Here is a 19,764-nt window from a genome sequence, read left to right on the forward strand (position 1 = left end):
CCAGTGGTGAGCACGTCCCATGACAGCCTCCAGCGTGGGCAGCTGGTTCCACAGGGCACCACTTTGGCTTCTGAAATCTGGATTCACTGTGTGTTCTCAGGGTCACATGCAGAGGGTTTTGTGCTTCTCTTTCCAGGCAGATGCATCCTGTGTGGCTTCGGGGCAGCCTGGGCTAAATTCCCCCGGCCTGCACATGCATGTGCGTGTCTGTCTGTCAATAGTGGGATGAACATCCACCCACACGCACGCACCCATTTGCACCTACAGCTTCCAGCTCCTCCCGCTAGATAAATACATACTAACACATGTGCACACACAGCATAACAGCTCAGCTGCCCTGGGATGACAGCCAACCTGACCTCTGGAGGAGAACAGCGCTTTTCTTTTCATAGGGTTGGAGAATTTACAAGATAACGCGGGGACCTAACAAATTAGGAATGCTCACTCTTTTCAATATAGAAGCACTTAGCATCTTGCAGTGGCTCACGCCTATAATCCCAGCACTTTGGGAGGCCGAGGCGGACGGATCACAAGGTCAGGAGATCGAGACCATCCTGGCTAACACAGTGAAACCCCATCTCTACCAAAAATACAAAAAATTAGCTGGGTGTGGTGGCGGGCGCCTGTAGTCCCAGCTACTCAGGAGGCTGAAGCAGGAGAATGGCGTGAACTCGGGAGGCAGAGCTTGCAGCGAGCCGAGATCCGGCCATTGCACTCCAGCCTGGGCGACAGAGCGAGACTCCGTCCACAAAAAAAAAAAAAAAAGGCCGGGCGCGGTGGCTCAAGCCTGTAATCCCAGCACTTTGGGAGGCCGAGGCGGGTGGATCACGAGGTCAGGAGATCGAGACTATCCTGGCTAACATGGTGAAACCCCGTCTCTACTAAAAATACAAAAAACTAGCCGGGCGTGGTGGCGGGCGCCTGTAGTCTCAGCTACTTGGGAGGCTGAGGCGGGAGAATGGCGTGAACCCGGGAGGCGGAGCTTGCAGTGAGCCGAGATCACGCCACTGCACTCCAGCCTGGGAGACACAGCGAGACTCTGTCTCAAAAAAAAAAAAAAAAAAAGAAGCACTTAGCATCTCTGGTCCTAGAAGCCTTGGGCAACAAAGTGTTCCCAGCCTCTCAAGAACACGTAATGTCTGCAATGAGCATCTCCCTGGCTGCCCCCCGACAGCCACGTGCAACACTCGGCAGCCTCAGACTTGGCGGGGTCCCTCCGCGATGCAGTCTTGCTTTTAAGACGTGTGTTTCCTATTCAGAACCAGTTCGTTGCTCCTCTGCCCTTGCATTCATTCACTTTTCCTGGCCTGCTTGTCCAGGAAACTCACTGAGGACTCAGCAGTGAGGTTAGTGGGCTGACAGCAGGATATAGGACACATAAAGACCCGAGTCCAGCCTGATCCCTTCCATTGCCTCCCAGGGCGTGCGTGTGCATGCACGTGTACACGTGTGTGTGTGTGCACCGCACACAAAGCCCAGATTCTACCTAATCCTGCTCCATTGCCTCCCGGGGGTGTGTGTGCATGCAAATGTGTGCACGTGTGCACGTGTGTGTCACACACAAAGCCCAGGCCCTACCCAATCCTGCCCCATCACCTCCAGGGTGTGTGTGGGGGCACGTGTGTGGGGGTACGTGTGTGTGCTCACATGTGCAGCTGGTACAGTGGGTCCGTCTGGGCGTGTTATGCCAGCATCGGGTGCTGGCCACCCTCTCTGGAGCCACAGGTTTGGAACCGGAAAGATCTGCCTTTGAGTCCCAAGTCACTTTCTGGCTCTGTGACCTTTGACATGTAACCCCACTTCTCTGTTCCCCAGTTTCCTTATCTGTCAAGAGGGCTCATGGGTGGTTCCTGGTGCACAGAGTGATGAGGACGGTGTGCAGAGAAACTGCATGCGGAGCCTCAGGGTGGGCGGGATGTGCAGCCAGGACTCTGTGAGCAGGGCCATCCCGGCCCACTGTTTCTCCACACACCTGGTTGCCCAAGACCCTCTCAGCTTTCCTGAGGGCGGGGTGGCCCCATGAGCCCTGCCTCCCACACCACTGCGGCTCCAGGTGCTGGCTGGACCGGCCCCTTCTTTGCCTCCATCACACTGTCCCAATTTTCTCTGATTAAGCACATTCAAAGGGACCCTGGGTACAGCTTATGAGATGATGGCATCATGCCCAAAGGGCACGATCCACACAGACTGTGGTGCCAGCACTGCGTGGGCTGCCAGGGAGCAGTCGTCTGGACATACAGACTGACCGGGTGTGCGGGTGAGGGATGCATCTCACCCTTCTCCCGGCTTTGCTCAAGGCAGCACCCCCAGCCCGGCAAGTGTAACCACACTCCCAGGGGAAACAGAAGCCAGGCCCAGACTGTTCTGTCTTCAGGTTCACGCCTCTTTAACCCTTTCCTGACAGTGAGCTGTGAGCAGCTTCCTGCCACTGTGGCTGACAGATTCCCAATGCCCCATTGAGGCTAAGATCTGGTCAGCCAGTAGCTGTGTGTGGAGAGTGGTGACCTGGGGCATAGGGGGTTCTAAGGGCTCAGCAGGGGGATGGGAGCCCTCCTGGAGTCCCTAGTTCTGCCTGGGTTGGCCCTCCAGAAGTGACGGTTCTGTGGATGTGGCCTCTGTGAGCCCTAGGCCTCAGCTCCAACATCCCCTGCGTGGACTCTGAATTCAGTGGACCTTGGCCAGCATCAGCCACGCCATCATCCTCCCTCCTCTGTAGGGAGTCTGCCTAAGCCCACGGCTGTTTTCATGGAAGTCACAGCATTGGCGCCTGTGCACTGCCAGTGGGATCGGCTCTAGCACCAAGAGCAGAAGCGAATTTCTTAGGACTGCAGGGACGCAGTGGCCCTGGCTGTGCCGGCAGCAGCTGGTGTTCACTTAGCAGGCTTTCTTCAGGTGAATTTCAAGTTTGTCTACAAGGCCGACTCCCCAGCTCCAGGCACCGTGGCTCTCATCTGTGCAGCCATTTCTTGGGGGGAGGCATTGTCGCTGTTGGACAAAGTGTTTGGGCAACAGCCACCCTGCTTTTTGGCAGGGAAAATCAAGAACAGCCTGACAATGAGGGCAGGAGGCCATGGCCTTACTTGCAAGCCAGGATTAAGATGGGGCTTGCAGCTTCTGTCTGCACAGTTTTGGAAAACACAAGTGGTATCTGGGACCCAACGTCCATTCGGGTGGGGCTAGCTGGATGGTGTGGGACGGCCAGGGTCAGTGCTCGGAGTCCCCAGCCAATTTTCCCACCTGGACCCCACCCGAAACTGCAGGAACCAACCTTCCAATGTGTGACCTTAATATGCAGCCGCAGGTGCCCCTTGGTCCCGCCGCCAGGATTTTCCTGGGCTCCCTGACAGCCAATATCGCTTGGCAGATTCCCAGGATCCAGAGAACGCAGCTGTGGTTTGCTGGAGGAGCGTGTAGGCTCTGCATGCAGCAGCCACCAGCCTGCCCGTAGACACGCAAAGGTCGGAGATAAATCCGATGTTAGGTGACCCCCGTGTATCGTAAGACAGCTCGGCTGCCCTTGGCTGCGTGCACACCTCATCAAAAATGAATAAACATGAGCCTGCCGGGAGCACTTGTTCATGTCCATCATCACAAACCACTGCTGGTGGATGCTCCAGGCCCCACGCCTGGGACGTGAGCTTCATGGGGGGAGTTTGTCACCCACTAAGGGACCTGCCTGGGACCTTGACTTTCCGAGAAGGGAGAACCCGGGGAGAGAAGGCACTCTACAAATTCAAAGGCAAACCCTTGATGAGAAACTACCCTGGTCTTTGCAGGCAGCTTCCCATCAACCCACAGTTGCACATCCAGAGGCTGCTTTTGTTTTTAGCATCACTTAACTGATGAAAGGGCAAACCGCTGCAAGTGCCATTTCAGGAGTGGGCTCTAAGTGCCCTGGCCAGGCCAGAGAGCAGCAGAAACAGCTGCCGAATTGAAGGGTGGGAGCCCTGGCGGCAGCTTCCTGGATCGGGAGGCCAAGGCCACCCCCAGCCCACCAGCATGGTGCTCGCCTTCCTGTCTGTGATGTGTGACCAAGAAGTCACTATCAGCTCAACAGGCACAGGCCCTTCAGGCTGTGGCACCCAGATCTGGCTGGATTGTTCCCAATTCGTCCCACCTCCCTTCCGACTCAGGGAGCAGCCACCTGTGCCAGCGACGTCCCCACGTGGTGACGTCTGCCTTTTAGCAGCTAGAGATTTTTATTTACTCAACCTCAGACGAATGGGCTGGTAGAAGTAATTTCAACTGTCAAGCTTATTTTCTGGGCAGCCTCTTTGTTCAGATATGATGACTGTTGTTAATTTCAAGAAACTTCATTCAGTTCATGCTGCTTTCCTCTTCTGAATAAGCGTTGAAAAGATTGGTCTAAATTGTGGACGCCAAGACTCCATGTTGGAGCAAAAGATTATGGATTTCCTGGGTGTCTGCTGATTTCTCAGCAGGCAGAACCCTGGAAGGAAGGAACTGGGGCGGGGCGTTTGAGGTGGAAGCCTGGGCTCTGAACCCACGTCCACAGATGTCACTGGAAGAATCTTGGCTGAGAGAACTTTTCTGGACTGCCCAGGCTCTGCCTCTGAACACAAGCATCTCGGAGAGTAGAAGTGTTCGTGTGAGGGTCTTGGGGGCAAGATCTCCTCCTGGGTCTCCTGATGCGATGTGGGTTCTCTGCTTTCCACATGCTGCTTTAAATCCAGATTCCTGGGCCCAGCTCCCAGCCCAGCTGATGCAGGTGGCTGCATTTCTGGAGCTCTTCAACGAAGAATGCCGCAAAGGCTGTGGTGTTCAGCCACACAGGGGTGGGGACCAGCACTCCCTATGCCCCAGCTGTGGTTTCTGCCCCCACTCCACTCCCAGGCCCAGGAGTCCCCTGTCCTTTCCATCCTGCTTTTGACTTAAAACAAACAACAGGAATAAACAAGGGGCCGCTGCAATGCCTGGGGCACGTGGATGTCAAGAGGCAGGTGAGAGCACAGCTCCAGGAGGGTGGCCAGACAGGCTGGGGCTTGCCCTGGACTTTCTCTCTCAGCGGGTGGATTCTAGAGGCGGGTGGTGTGATCCTGTGCGGGGAGGCATTTCCACTGGGGAGAGGCCGGGATGGCCCATGATGCGGGGTCAGTGGAAATCACACGTGCAGGAGGTCCTCTCTGGCACTGACTGAGGCCCAGTCAGCCCACAGACAATGAGCCTGGACCCCTCAGCAGCTGCCACCAGGCCTGGTCTTCATGGTGCATGTCTGCGGAAGGGATCTGGTGGCACACCGAAACCTCAGCCTAGACCGGTGCTGGACAGAGGGCAGTGTCGCTCTAAACTGCCACGGGCACAGATGCTGGCGTCAGCGCTGGGAGTATGGAGGGCCAGGGTGTCCTCGAGGGAGCTGGAAGACCCAGCATGGGAGCGATTTGTTACTCTATGTTCAGTGGTGCCCACAGTGCCCGGCCTGGACATTGGGAGCTTCCGATCTTCCACCGACCCCACATCTGTCAGCCCTGCCTGGTTCTGCAGGTCCTTCCTCAGCACCACCAGCTCCCACTGGGAAGACAGCACAGCTTCCTCCCTGATCTTCCGAGTCCACGCTTTCCCCTGGGCAGCCAAGACGGTCTCTTGGACACACACACCCGGTCCTGCCATCCCAGCAGCCTCCCGACTCACTCAGGATAAAATCCAGCCCCACTGCCCCTGCCCTGTGCACCTTGCTCTGGCCCCTCCGACCCACTCAGCGGCATCCCCAGCATTGGCATTTATAGGACCCTTGCCTGAAATGCCTGCGACCCAGAGCCTTCAGAACTGTCTTTTACGTAGCTCTTTTTCTAGGTTTCAGCGCAAACACCTTGTCCGAAGCAGCCCCGCCCCAGCGTCACCCTCCCAGGAGCTCGGCAGCACAGGCCTCCTGTGGGTGCCGCTCCTTTCCTGCATGGACTCATTTATCGTAGGCGCCATGCCCTCGATGAAAGCTCCTCTGGGACAGGGGCTTTGTCATAGAACGTTTACCCCATCAGTCCACACATGGAGGCATGGACACTCACGGAGCTGTGGGCCCAGTAGCCTCATTTCCTTTTCTCCTTCAGTCAATATTTTTCTTTTTTGAGGCGGAGTCTTGTTCTGTCGCCCAGGCTGGAGTGCAGTGGTGCGATCTCGGCTCACTGCAAGCTCCGCCTCCCGGGTTCACGCCATTCTCCTGCCTCAGCCTCCCGAGTAGCTGGGACTACAGGCGCCCGCCACCACGCCTGGGTAATTTTTTGTATTTTTAGTAGAGACGGGGTTTCACCGTGTTAGCCAGGATGGTCTTGATCTCCTGACCTGGTGATCCGCCCGCCTCGGCCTCCCAAAGTGCTGGGATTACAGGCGTGAGCCACCGCGCCTGGCCTCGGTCAATATTTTAACAAAGGTTTGCTTCATGTCGACACTGCCTGCTCTGGGCAGCCGTGTCATCAATGCCCTGGTGGGGGGAGGTGAGTCAGGGCCGTGGGTTCTACCCCGGGCTGCTGTGCCAGTGCCTGTGGGGAGGGGAGGAGGGAAGGCCCTGAAGGATGGGCAGAGTCTCAGTGGACGGAAATGGGTGCTGAGTCAGGCGATGCTAACGGTCCTCTCCTGACCTGCGTCCCGATCCTGGGCCTGCACCACTGGCTCTACCCCGTAGGTAGACATAGAGATAGGAGGGCAGGGCGCTGTGTGAGCCTCCCCAGGGTGCTGCGGGCAATGGTACCTCCCATTTGCATGCACAGGTGCCCTCGCCATCCGGAGTCTCGCTGGCCAGAGTCCAGGTGAGCTGCCCTGTGTTGGCCATGCGAGCAGCTGGGCACAGCTTCACCTCAGACACAGTCCGTTCCTCTCTCTAATCAGCCTGGGGACTGAGTGCACTTTATGCCCTGCGAGATATCCTTTCCTCACGCCCCAGTCCTCCAGGCACGCAGCCACAGCTGGGGACTCAAGGGGCCTCTATGTGCTCTCTTTGCCCCCTACCCCCCAGCTCCTGTCCCTTTTAGTCCGAGTCTTATTCAGGCTTCTTTTCCTGGTGTCTGTGCAGCGCCCTCACCCTCCCATACTTGGAATGGTGAAGCCGCGCACGGAGCTGAGAACGTTGAGGAAAGATTGTTTCATCATTAATTGAACAGCACAACCTGGTACCACAGTCGTGCTGACGGAGGTTGCTCTGCGCGGCTCCCGGAAGCTAACGACGGCTCCAGAAAGTGGCCCAGCGCCCACCTCTGCTGCCATCGTTCCCATGCACTCTTACCATGCAGTCCAACGCAGGTCCAGTTTGGAAGAACTCTGTTTTTACAACTTCCCTCAAACCACGGTCTGCCAGCATCAATCTCACAACAGGCCACGGCAGATTAGGGGGTCATTTGGGGTTCAAAGGGGAGGTCTGTGCATGTGGTGGGGGATGGAAGGCTGCTTCTTGGAGGTAAATCCCAGAGAAACCCCGTTTGGGAAGGCAGATAGGACGTGACATTCCAACACACCTGGGGTTTCACAAACTAACCTTTGAAAAAACGCATACCCTGGAAGAAATTTAGGTTCACAGGGAGTTGCAAAGGGAGGCCCTGTGGACCCTTGGCCCGGTGCCTATAACAGTTGCATCTTACAGGACCACAGCACGATATCAAGTGAATGAGATCATTTAAATGGGGATCCACAGAAGGCGTACCCACCCTCGGCGCCTGCCAGAGACCTGGCCTGTCATACGAGCTGCATCAGTGTTCGGTGAATGATGGGTGGACACTCAAAGATGGTCAGTCCAGACCCAAAGCGGAAATGTGTGTGGTGGCTGCGACGTCTCTACAATAACTTGCCACAAAGGTGACAAACACGAAGAAGCCATGGTCCTAAGACCCTCTTTTAAGCCTGGGTTAACTGGGAAGACACATGTCAGATCATGCCCGTGACACAGATGGCTATTAAATTCTCCAGCTATTAAAAAAGAAGAGTTTTTTTAAAGACCCAACTCTGACAGGTATGAGTATTAAAAAAAAAAGTCAGAAAGCAAAGCCCACTTAAAGGGCCATCTGAGAGCACCACCTTGTTCTAACAGAGAACTTAGTTTTGGCTCACAATGTTTTCCTTCCTATTGTTGAGGCAGAATGATGTGCTCGCTTCCACCCTCCAAGCTGAAAACACAAGACTTATGATGCAAAATCCAGCTTTCCCATCTGGCTGAGCTGGCCCTGCAGAGGTGGAGAGAGCCTGGGGGGTGCTGGCCTTCCAGCTCCCAGGTGGGCAGAACCACGGGCTGACGGTGACAGTCATGGCCCCTCTGGCCCTTCTCAGCCAGGCAGGTGGAACCACGGGCTGACGGTGACAGGGAGCAGGTGCAACATGCAACAGGCTGCCCCACTGCGCCCGCCTGGCGTGAGCCTGGCCACTGTGTCCCCCCGATGCCTCCTGTCAATGCCGTCTCCCTCCATCCATGGCTTCTTTCTGGCAATAGTCATGTTAAAGCTACTAGAATTTTTTAGAATCTGCTCTTAGTAGCAATTCAGAGCAGAAAAGGATGGAGGACTCACTAGTGCTGGTCTTGAGCAGAGTCACAAACTCCAGAGGCTGCGGGACCAGGAGTCCCGGTAAGGCTGCCGGGGTGGAGCTGCCAGGACTGTGGAAACCTGGCAAAGAGCCTCCTCCACCCCTGCCGGGTGTTCCAAGCGGGAGTCCAGGTATCTCTGCGAAGCACCTACTTCTTCAATGTAGCAACCAAGTATAAAGCAACTGCCAGCCAAACAAAACCTGGGTGGCCCAGGGTGGCTGAGGACCAGGCCTTCTGAGACCCAAGCCAAGAGCGAGGTCCCATCCCACTCAGAGGGTCCACACTCAGTGACTTCCATGGACCCACAGGTCCTGCCGGGAACGTCTACCCCTCTGTCTCCTGAGCTGCAAACACAGTCCACATTCAAACAGTCAGGCGCACCCGCATGTAACAGACTCGCCACGGCTGATGTTTGAACATGGATACATGCAGGACTTGGGGGAAAGCAGAACCAAAAGTGAGGTGCAAGGGAATCCCGGCGTCACCTGCCTTCAGTGATTAACACTTCGAGGCATTTTACTGCTAACATTCACTGACTTCTGTCTAATATGTCTGATTCATAGGAGCACCAAAGTGAATTAATTATAGTTATTAAATGCTGTTTGTTTAATCAGAAGAGAACAGATGCCTTGCGGGTGTTTCTGTTGTAAGTGGAGGGCAGCAGGGCTACGCTCCAGGGCAAGGGAAGACAAGAAGGAAAGACGGGGAGGGGCGGCCTCTGGCTCCCAGTGGGGACTGCGGGGCCACCCAGGGACCAAGGTCAGAAAAAGGAAGGTCGCCATGTCGCCTGAGGCTCAGCTGGCTGCAGCCTCCTATGGGTGTTTCCATCCTTAGCTCCGGGGTGGAAGAACGCTTGTGCAGACCCCCGAGGAGCTGCCCCCTTGGGAGCAGGCATCACAACCGGAAAAGGAGGAGTCCAGATCCCTGCTCAGCGGCTTTTCCGCCAGTGTGCATGGAATAGCCAACTCAGGGACAGGGACAGGCTTGGAGGAGGGGCCAGGAGACACGGTGGGGACAAACTGAGGAAGCCAAAGGAGAAGGTGGAGCCCCCTCCTTTTCCAGAGGCTGCAGCTGCAGCCCTGCCTCTGCCCGCCCACTTCACCCAGGCCTTTGCTGCAAACAGCTTGGCCCGGCCCCTGGGCCTGAGGCCCACCCTCCTGTCTCCAAGCCTCGCACACCTGAGGCCCGCCCCCCTCCTGTCTTCAAACCTCGGACACCTGAGGCCCGCCCCCCTCCTGTCTCCAAGCCTCGCACACCTGAGGCCCGCCCCCCTCCTGTCTCCAAGCCTCGCACACCTGAGGCCCGCCCCCTCCTGTCTTCAAACCTCGGACACCTGAGGCCCGCACCCCTCCTGTCTCCAAGCCTCGCACACCTGAGGCCCGCCCCCCTCCTGTCTCCAAGCCTCTGAGGCCCGCCCCGCTCCTGTCTCCAAGCCTCTGAGGCCCTTTGCTCACTTGAAAGTCAGGCCGGAGCTCCAGGAAACAGGCAGCTTCCTCCAGGCCCCACTGAGCAGACCCCTCCCCAGGTGGGGGCATCGCAGCCCCCCTCTTCCCTGCACCTGTTCTTTGTTTCTTTTCCTTTTCTTCTTTCTCTGCCTTCCCTGGTTTTCAATGAGCATTCTATAAAACTCTGTTTCTCTCCGTAGCGGATCAATTGTGCTTTTCGTAATGTCTTAGTGGTTGCCCTAGAATTTGCAATATACACTAATCCGATGTACACAAATCCAAGTCCACTTTCAAACCCCCACGAGTGTCACAGGTGGTGCAGGACCTCACGTGGAGTGTCCCAGGCCCTCCTGTCTCTTGGGCGTTGCCGTCATTGGTTTCACTTACCCATCAGATAGATTCTGGGTGCTATGACCGTGAACAGTTTCGTGTTAGACTGACTGGGAGCTACTATTGGAGTATGAGGTTGATTCTCACCGTGAGTTCAAGACCAGCCGCTGCAGCCCTGAGGGCCTGTTAGAAATGCCCTGAGGGTGAGCCGCTGCTCTGGGGGCCACAGACGTGGGGAGATCTAAGGGTTCACTCTGAGTTGTGGGGGGCCCCCTTCTCCACATGTCACTCCCCTCTACCCTGGTCCTCCCTGGGTTCACCAGGACAGGACAACCTCCTCCTCTTGGCCTCACCCACCAGGCCCTTGCCTGCCTCCATGTCCGCTGTGGGTGTTGCTGCCTGGGAGTAGGCAGGCGATACTTCCCTCAGCTCTATCCTCTTCCTTTGTTCCTGGGTACCTGGGCTTTTGGCAGCTTTGCCCCAGACCCCCAAGCCCGGGCCCCAGCTGGTGCTGGGACAGGAGGGCTCCTGGGCCAGGACATGTACGGGGTGGCGAGCCCCTGCCCAGGGCCACACTGGTGTGCACAATGACCTGGGCTGCCCATCCTTTGCTGCTTGCAGGTACTCAGCCTCCTGAGTTTTGTGCAGCGCAGGCTCCTGGGGTCCTACCCTGGACGCTCATCCTACCCGGAGCCTGTAGGTTGGAGCACCCCTTCAGGTGGAAGGAAGTATCTCTGAGGTGCCTGGGCACCTGTGACCTCAGAGGGGACGATGACTCAGGGATTGCAGCTGCAATGGAGGCCTCTCTAATAGAGAGATCTGGAACTCGGAGGGGACGATGACTCAGGGGTTGCAGACACGTTGGAGCCTTCCCTAATAGAGAGATCTGGATCTCAGAGAATGGTGACTCGGGGGTTGCAGGTGCGATGGAGCCCTCCCTAATAAAGATCTGGAACTCGGAGGGGATGATGACTCGGGGGTTGCAGACATATTGGAGGCCTAATAGAAAGATCTGGAACTCGGAGGGGACGATGACTCAGGGGTTAGCAGACACTTTGGAGCCTTCCCTAATAGAGAGATCTGGATCTCAGAGGATGGTGACTCGGGGGTGGCAGGTGCGATGGAGCCCTCCCTAATAAAGATCTGGAACTCAGAGGGGAGGATGGCTCGGCGGTAGCAGATGCATCGGAGTCCTCTCTGATACACAGATCTGGAGCTTGGAAGGGATGATGACTTGGGGGTTGCAGATGCATTTGAACCCTCTCTAATAGAGAGATCTGGAAGCCGAAACAGCCACCAGGGGAAGCAACAGCCAACAGCACAGCCAGACTTCAGCACTTGCGGGAAGGTTGGAGCTCCCGCGCATGGTCAGGGTCCTGGGAGACTCATTAGCCTGTGAAATAATTAGCTGTGTGGGGGCCCTGTTCCCTTAATCCACTCTGCTTCCCTCCAGTAAAGGGTCATGAAGCAGAAGCACAAGACGCACAGTGCCGTTGACTCCCCCCGGCGATGAGCCTCTAATTCACTCCACATGTGTCCTTCCCAGGCCTGACACCCTTACGTAGCCCAAACGGGCACAGCAGTGTATTTTTAAAGGATTAGGTTATTTTACTGACACGGATTTAACACTATTGATTTTTGGCCCATCACAAATCTCATGTAGCTCCACATTTTACTACGAGGTGAATGCTGCATTTATATTCTTAAGCATTCTGCAAATATCTTCATTTTGATTGACATCTCTTCGGCAAAGCACAGATGTCAATGCGCAAAGCCATGGAAGGCCCATCCAACTCCTGTAGATCTTTCCAGGACAGTCCGTCTTCTCCTTCACGGTAACCTTGAATAGGGCAGGAGAAACTCTGCCCCACGTTTTCCTCATTTGGGGAATTGGAAGACGACTTATCTGCCTCATCAGAGATCCTTTAGAATGTTTTTTTTGGTAAGTGAGAAAAAAGGGCAGAAGACTAATAGGTTAAGCTCGGCATTAATACGGTGCTTTGAAAATAGTCTTGTGGTTGCATCTTTATAACCCCTAAACTACAGAAGTCATTCAAAGAGACATCTGTGAGGTGTGCACAGGTTACCACTTGAGGTTCTGTGGAAGCAACTCGTTTGGGGAGCGGAGCCTCCTCCTGCATAATTCAGAGCAGGTAGGAGAATCAAACTTGTTTTCTTAGCAGCTACGTTTGTGTCAAAAACAGATTTGCATTAGATGGGATGAGAAGGAGATCTGACTCGAAGGGGAGGGTGCAGAGGTCTTGTCCACGCAGCCCTGGGTGGGAGGGAGGGTCCCTCTGGGTGGATCCTGCAGGACTGAGCTTTGGTGTAAGCTCTGTCATTAGATTTGCTCAAATATTGCCGGGTGTCTGCTCTGGCCCAAGAATGGCTGTAGACGCTGCGGACGCCCTAAGACCCAGGCCTCTGGGGGCCTCAGCTGGACTCAACTGCTTTGAGGCACGTCCAGTGCATCCCAGGTGGGCGTTTCTGGGCAGTGGCAACATGGAACACTGATGGTTGTGAAGGCTGCTGGCCTCCATATGCACCTGTGTCCCAAGCCTCTGCACATAGCCCGAGACCTGGGCTGGTTCTGTCCTTTCACAGCTGAGGCACAGGGTGGGCACAGGACTTGCCTGCAGCCACACAGAGGGTTTCCTGGAAGAATGGACCCCCGCCTTTGGCATCACCTACTATTCATGAATGCAGGGGATGATCGTGGAGGAGAGATTTTCTGAGGTTCACTTCAATGCAGAATGGCAGGTGACCTGGTTAGACACAGCGAAGCACATCTACCCACACAGGAGAGTGGCTGTGGAGCCCAGAAGCCCCTATGACCATGGCTAGAGAAGCCTGATGATGCACACAGACCCATGCCTTAGCCGGGGGAGGCTGCACCCCACAACAGCCACACACCTGCCCACATTGGCCATGCACCTGTCCATCCCAGCACGAACCTGCCCACCCCAGCACACACCTGTCCACCCCAGCCATGCACCTGCCCATCCCAGCACGCACCTGTCCACCCCAGTACCCACCTGCCCACCCCAGCATGCATTCCCAAGCAACGCCCTAACTAAAAGTGCAAACCCTGCTACGGATCCCAACCAAGAGCACATCAGAGAGCATGGTGGGCAGTTCGTCTCCAGCCAGTCTTCAACCACCTTCACGTCATCCACACTTTCCACCAAAGCAGGGCTCAGCTCCACCAGCCCCTCTCACTTCTCTAGGGTGATGTGGTTTCATGTGGTCTGTATACTTTCAGGACTGTTCACTATATCTGAAGCTGTCACCCTCGAGCCTCTCACACTCGCACAACAGGGTGATGTTCAGAACCATGTCCTCTCCAGGCACACGCAGCCTTGGAGCTCGGCTGCTATCTAGCAGCCACACACTTTGCCTGGGCTGTGCCATTTACCGACTGCATGCAGGTGACCGAGGTGACCCTGCAGGTGATGGGACAACCTGGTCCCTGAGGGCAGGGACTTGTGCTGGCTGACCCTGCAGCGTCCCCATACCCAGGACAGAACAGGGCCTGGCCCATGAATGAATGAATGACCATGGAGTCTGCTTTCAGAGCTGACCAACTCACGGAGCACACCGACCACCTAACAACAAAAGCCAGCAGAGCTTCTCGGCTGGTGGAGCTTCCTGGCCAGTGGACGCTGCCGTCTGCTTCCCCTTCCTGAAGCTAGAGCCCAGCTAGAAAGTGGAATCTCATCCCAGAGAGACAGGAGGACACGGCAGTGGTCAAAGAAACCCCTTGTCCTGGGACAGCCGTGCCTGGAACGATGGCTGTTTCTTTTAACTGGATCCCACTTGCCTTGTCACTCTCCAAAAGGCTGAAATGAGCATTCTGTGTAGTGTGTGTGTGTGTAAGTGTGTGTGTCAGTGCATACTGTAAAAAATGATATTTACATACTTTCTTTGTGTTAATGAAGTAATATGTCATCCACTGGAAACTACAGGGCACATACAACTTTAAAGCACAAAAATTACACTCACAACCCCACCCCTGAGAAGGACCCTTGGTGAATATTTTCAGGTGTGTGCCCGGCCATTTTCCCATGTGAAATACACATAAGCAGACATGTACACATATATGCCTGCATACATAAGTACGTGTGTGTACCTACCACACATACGCATGCTATTAACATAGTTACAAATGTAATATCCTTGTCAAGATAACAAGCAAAAGTTGACTCTGACGAAGACATTGAAATCCCTCCCTGGGACCCAGCTCTGCCTCCTCCCCACAGCAGCCAGCACTGGGGACTCTGCAGATGCATTTCCACGGGCTCAGGCCCCTGTGTCCCTGTCCAGAGTGGGGCTGGCTCAGGCCCCAGCGTCCCTGTCCAGAGTGGGGCTGGGTCTGCCCGTCTCCGAGGAGCAGCTGGCTCTGCACAACCCCTTCCCGGGCTGTAGCGTGGCGCCCAGTCTGTGCTGGTGCGTGGAGAGCTCTGCCCGCTGGTTTCACAGCCACTGTCGCTGGCCATCCTGGGCAAAGCTGACATTGGTGAGACCACACTCCCTACAGAATTCATATCCTGCTTTAAGTTAATTTCATAACCATTTTATGTCATTTTGCTTTCCTTTGTAAACACTTTTAGTAAGTTGTTTTTGATGCCAAGCGAACCTCAGAAATGGACTAAGAGACATCTAATAAATAAAACTGTGGAATAAATTACAAAAGAACCAGATTAAAAGGTTAAAGAATCTTACATATGACTGTGTTTTGAAGATTATAGTGCTTCTCATACAATGTAAATACACAACTGATCAACAATTAAAGTTTCCTTAAAATTCTTGATTTTTCTTGGCATTATGGGAAATGAAATTTTTTTTTTATTTGAAAAAAAAATCACCCCAGGAATTAATTCCTAAGTATGACCTTTGGGGCTCTATCCAGGAAAAATTCAAATTCAAGATTCCATGAATTTGAGTGGCTTTTCTCTAATGCCAATGGTGGGGATGTATGGAACTGGGTTTTTCTAAAGATGATATGGAAGTATTTATTAGAAGCATTATTAATGTCCAGGCATCGTGACCTTGGACTCCTAGTTTTAAGAATGTATCTAAGGAAACAATAGACAAATGCAAAAAGATTCAGGATGTTCATCCCCACATTATTTATGAACTTGAAAAATTAGAGATAACTCGGTCAGTCATCATAAAGGACGCTTAAATAGACTACAGTTATCTCGTAATAGTGAATTCGGTCATTTAAAATGGTGATGTGAATGTACAAAACAGACAGGTGTGCATGGTTATTGCTAAGCGACCAAGCCTCGTGCTGTTTCGTATGTATGATCCCACTGGAATAAGTGAACCCACATACACAGCTACGTATACAAAGCAGTAAGAGGCTGGAAGGAAGGGTTCGAATGTGTCACCATAGTTTCACGTGGTTACTAGGGTTCTGTAGGATTTTTATTTTCTTTCCAGTATTTTCAGCTTTTCCTATCGTGAGTATATATTATGTACTTAATAAAGAGACGGTGACATTAAAACCACTGGCATGTGCGCAGACCCCACGGCACCCGACTCACTCTTCCTCCTCCCTGGGACACAGGCTGCCGTCCTGGCCAAGGACATCTTTTTTTTTTTTTTTTTTTTTTTTTGAGACAGAGTCTGGCTCTGTCGCCCAGGCTGGAGTGCAGTGGCCGGATCTCGGCTCACTGCAAGCTCCGCCTCCCGGGTTCACGCCATTCTCCTGCCTCAGCCTCCCAAGTAGCTGGGACTACAGGCGCCCGCCACCTCGCCTGGCTAGTTTTTTGTATTTTTTAGTAGAGACAGGGTTTCATCGTGTTAGCCAGGATGGTCTTGATCTCCTGACCTCGTGATCCACCCATCTCGGCCTCCCAAAGTGCTGGGATTACAGGCTTGAGCCACCGCACCCGGCGACATCTTCTAAATAAATGAGTGGAAGAGAAATTGTTCTTCACCACCCAGTGGGTCCATCGCCCCCTCCTGCAGGACTCTCCTCTCCCCTCTGAGTTTCTATCGCCTCAATAGCAGGACCATCGCAGGCCCTGCCTTCCATCCCGGAGCTGGGGCCCCTGCCCGGCACGCCCAGCCCCGATGGCTTCCCACCCTCAGCCTCAAAGACAGGACGACTGAAAATGAACGCCATTTTTTAAACAATTTAACATTAAGACAGAGAATCCTGAGAAACATACTAAAACCATGAAATCACTAGAAAATAAATGAGTATAGTTAAAAAATAATTGGGAATTCTTAAATTTGGAGGAGAGGAGGTTGGTGTGAGCCCCCTGCAGCAAGGCTGACCAGATGGCCCCCGATGGCCACCTGCGAGGTGTGGCCGCCTGCCTGAGGTCACAGGGCAACTAAATGGTGAAGCCAGAGCTCTGGTGTAGGCATGAGTCCAAACCACATGCTGCTCAGGGTGCCACGTGGCCTCCAGGTGGGGGCTGACCGCACCTAGGACCCCAGTGAAACAAGCTGCCGGTCATAAGGGGTGGGAAAGTGGCAGAAGGAAGAGAGCGCCGCGACAGGCACAGGTGTGCTCCCAGGAGGCCCCTGTACGCTTGACTCGGGGCTGGGATACATGCCTTTGGGTGACCTGAGCAAGACTCAATATCCCTAGTTTGGGAAATGCCATAGATAGGGCACTTGTCCTTCCCAGAGTGTTGAGACCCTGGAATCAGAACTCACTGCAACGGCCAAGCACGATGTGAACTCATTCACACAAGCACATCAGCGCCCTCCGTGCTGCACACCACAGGTTAAAACCAGCTTCAGTAAAGGTTCAATGTTAGCCCTGGGGCCACCGAAGATCATAATTATATAGATAATCTGTGTATGGAAGTGTTGATTAAAACCCCTGCTAATGTCTACACGAAATACATCTCACACCAGCAAGACACGGAGCTAATTGTTAGCTCTTGGAAAAACTAACAAAATACTACTTATTTCTGAATTAGCAGCACTGAAGACCTGTAATTATTATTACCTCTAAGTATAGAAATAAACCTTTTAAAATACAATATAAACGCAGTATATGGGTGATCATCTATGTCGAATCTAAGATATAGTTTTTCTAAAGGTGGAGAAGCTACTTGCCTCATGCCAGGCTATGTCCTCCTGGCTTTGCACAAGGCCTGATGTACAGTAGATGCTTAGTAAGAGGGAAAACATGTTTAATAGAAAAGCTGCCTGGCTAATATGAAGATACACTGGTTAAGGACAGTATCAGCCAGCATTTATCCACACTTCCAGATACGCAGTACATATGTCTTATGCATATGAACTTATAGAAACATACAGCCCATTAGAGAAGACAAACATGGCATTTATTCCACAAGTAAGTATATACGGATTGCTGTCTCTGTACAAGGCAGCATTAAGCAGTCACTGGTGAACGAAACACAGACCCTGTTTTCACGTAGCTAGAATCTTGAACAGTAAATGACGTCAGCGGCGGCCAGAGCAGGGGGGGGCATGTAGAAGAGATTCTTCTGATTTTACTCCAAATGGGATACGGAGCCATTGATGGATTTGGAGCCAAGCAGTCACATGATCTAATTTTTGGTATACAAATACTGATTGGCCGGGCAGCGGCATGGAGGATAATACAGTGAAAGAGGCAAGAAGGAGAGGCAGGTAAGATTGGGATAGCCAGTGACTGCCCAGTTAGGAAATGTGCCCAGGAGAATGGAGCTGCTGGCACAACCTGGGGTGACTCAGGGCTCCGGCACAGGCAGGAGGCCCAGCATCCTCTGCGGTGAGTTTCACACTGTCAGATCCCAGGCAACAATGCCTGGAGCCGGGCCATAGCTCTGCGTGCTGGAGGTCAGACACAGGCTAACAAAGGTCCTGCCTCAGTCTTCCTTCTCTCAGGTGTCACAGACCTGGAAATAACGAGTGAGTCCAGGGCCACGGGACCGTCCTGGGAGTAGGAGATCACAGACCTGCTCACGGCCTGCCGTGCTCTTCTTGCAAAGCTAACCACAAACACAAACGCTTCCTGCAAGCTGCTCTACGGTTTCCAAATATCCAGTCTTCCAAAGTCGATACCGAGCCCCCGATCAGCTGCACTCGCTCCCGGCAGGAGTCAAGCCTACAAGTCTCTTCCTGGAGGAAGCGATGCATCGTCACCAGTGCCAGGCTCCTTGATTCTCTGTCTCCACTGCAGAGATGTCAGGTTTTCACTTTTGAAGAAGAGTTTCCTGACAACTGATAAGTGGTGACCTGGATGTACAACTTCCAGAATTTCAAAAATGAATTCGGTGGAGTAGTGTGCACGGGAAGATGGTTTAAAAAGAAGTGAGGAAGAAAGTGCAAAGGGTTTAGAGGAAGATCTAAGCCACACGCCTGGCCTACACGGCCCCAGGCAGCGGAGCCCAGGGCACCTCTTTGACCTCTCTGCCAGACGTGTTCCACTGGACCCTGGGCTCTGGCCAGAAGATGGGTGTGTAATGCAAAAGATGAGTGTGCATGCTCGGGGGGCTCTGTGGGGCCTCTGCCCTTGGTGTGGTCAGAATCTGGCAGCCACAGAAGGGGGAAGAGCCCACTGGCAGACACACGTGTGCAGGTGAGGTTGAACAGGGCTGGAATTAGTCAGATATGTGACCATTGCTGTTATCAGCTCATGCTAAAGGCAGAGAGGATACAGACTCCAGGGCAAACTCCTTCCCGTAAAAGTAGGATTTCTGCAAACCCAGAGCCAGCAATCGCGGTGCCAGACGCCCTTCTAAGCACTTTGCATGTTAACAGACTTGGTTTTCATTACCACGCTGGGAGAGGTGTGGCCATTGCTAGCCCCTGACACATGCAAATACTGCGACCCAGAGTGGTGGTTTGACTTGGCTCAACATGAACCCTGGAAGCGCGCCTCAAAAAGCTGCCTTTACATACTGCAGCCAACAGCTCTTCTCGCCATTCACCCCTGTGGTGGTTCTGATGGTAAAGGAATGATGAGAGACGCTCCAACACGGGAACTGGGAAAAGGATGGGCGAGAGCAAGCTCATCATAGCATTCACTTCCAAATCCCCACCCCATACTGTCTAGATGACAAAGTGGGGCTCGGCAGAGCTGGCCCTGTGAGGAGCCTCAGACCTGGGTGTGCCTCCAGTTCGGTCAGACCCGAGGTCCGTGTGCCTTCTCCACATCACGCTGCCGGCCCTTGGAGGTTAAGTGAGAAATCCTGTCTGCACAGAGGAGTGAGCCCTTATACATAATGCAAGCACAACAGGAGCAGGCTCTGAAAATCACCAGCCGCCGGCGCCTCTCCAACCCGGGCTGACCCTTCTCCTTCCTCCCTCCTGAAAGCCCCGAACTTCTCCCTGCCTCCTATTCCCACATTCCATCAGAAAGACCCAGACGATGAATTAGCATCTTGCACAAGTCTCCATCTTCCTTTTCTGTTCCCTGCGACACTCAGTCGATGGTGTGGTGTGGCCGGTGCCTTCTGCACCTGCGCTCCTCTGAGGGCAACGGGACGCAAG

The 19,764-nt window shown here is 53.8% G+C and overlaps 1 protein-coding gene across 1 annotated transcript in view; it reads right to left on the reverse strand.

Annotated features, from left to right (window-relative positions):
• LOC105470550 (cadherin 4) overlaps nucleotides 1-19,764 on the reverse strand; it is a 683,954-nt gene that overhangs the window by 271,207 nt on the left and 392,983 nt on the right. The gene's annotated exons all lie outside the window — the stretch shown is intronic.

Source organism: Macaca nemestrina, chromosome 15 (genome assembly GCF_043159975.1).
Source record: "Macaca nemestrina isolate mMacNem1 chromosome 15, mMacNem.hap1, whole genome shotgun sequence".
Taxonomy (NCBI): Eukaryota; Metazoa; Chordata; class Mammalia; order Primates; family Cercopithecidae; genus Macaca; species Macaca nemestrina.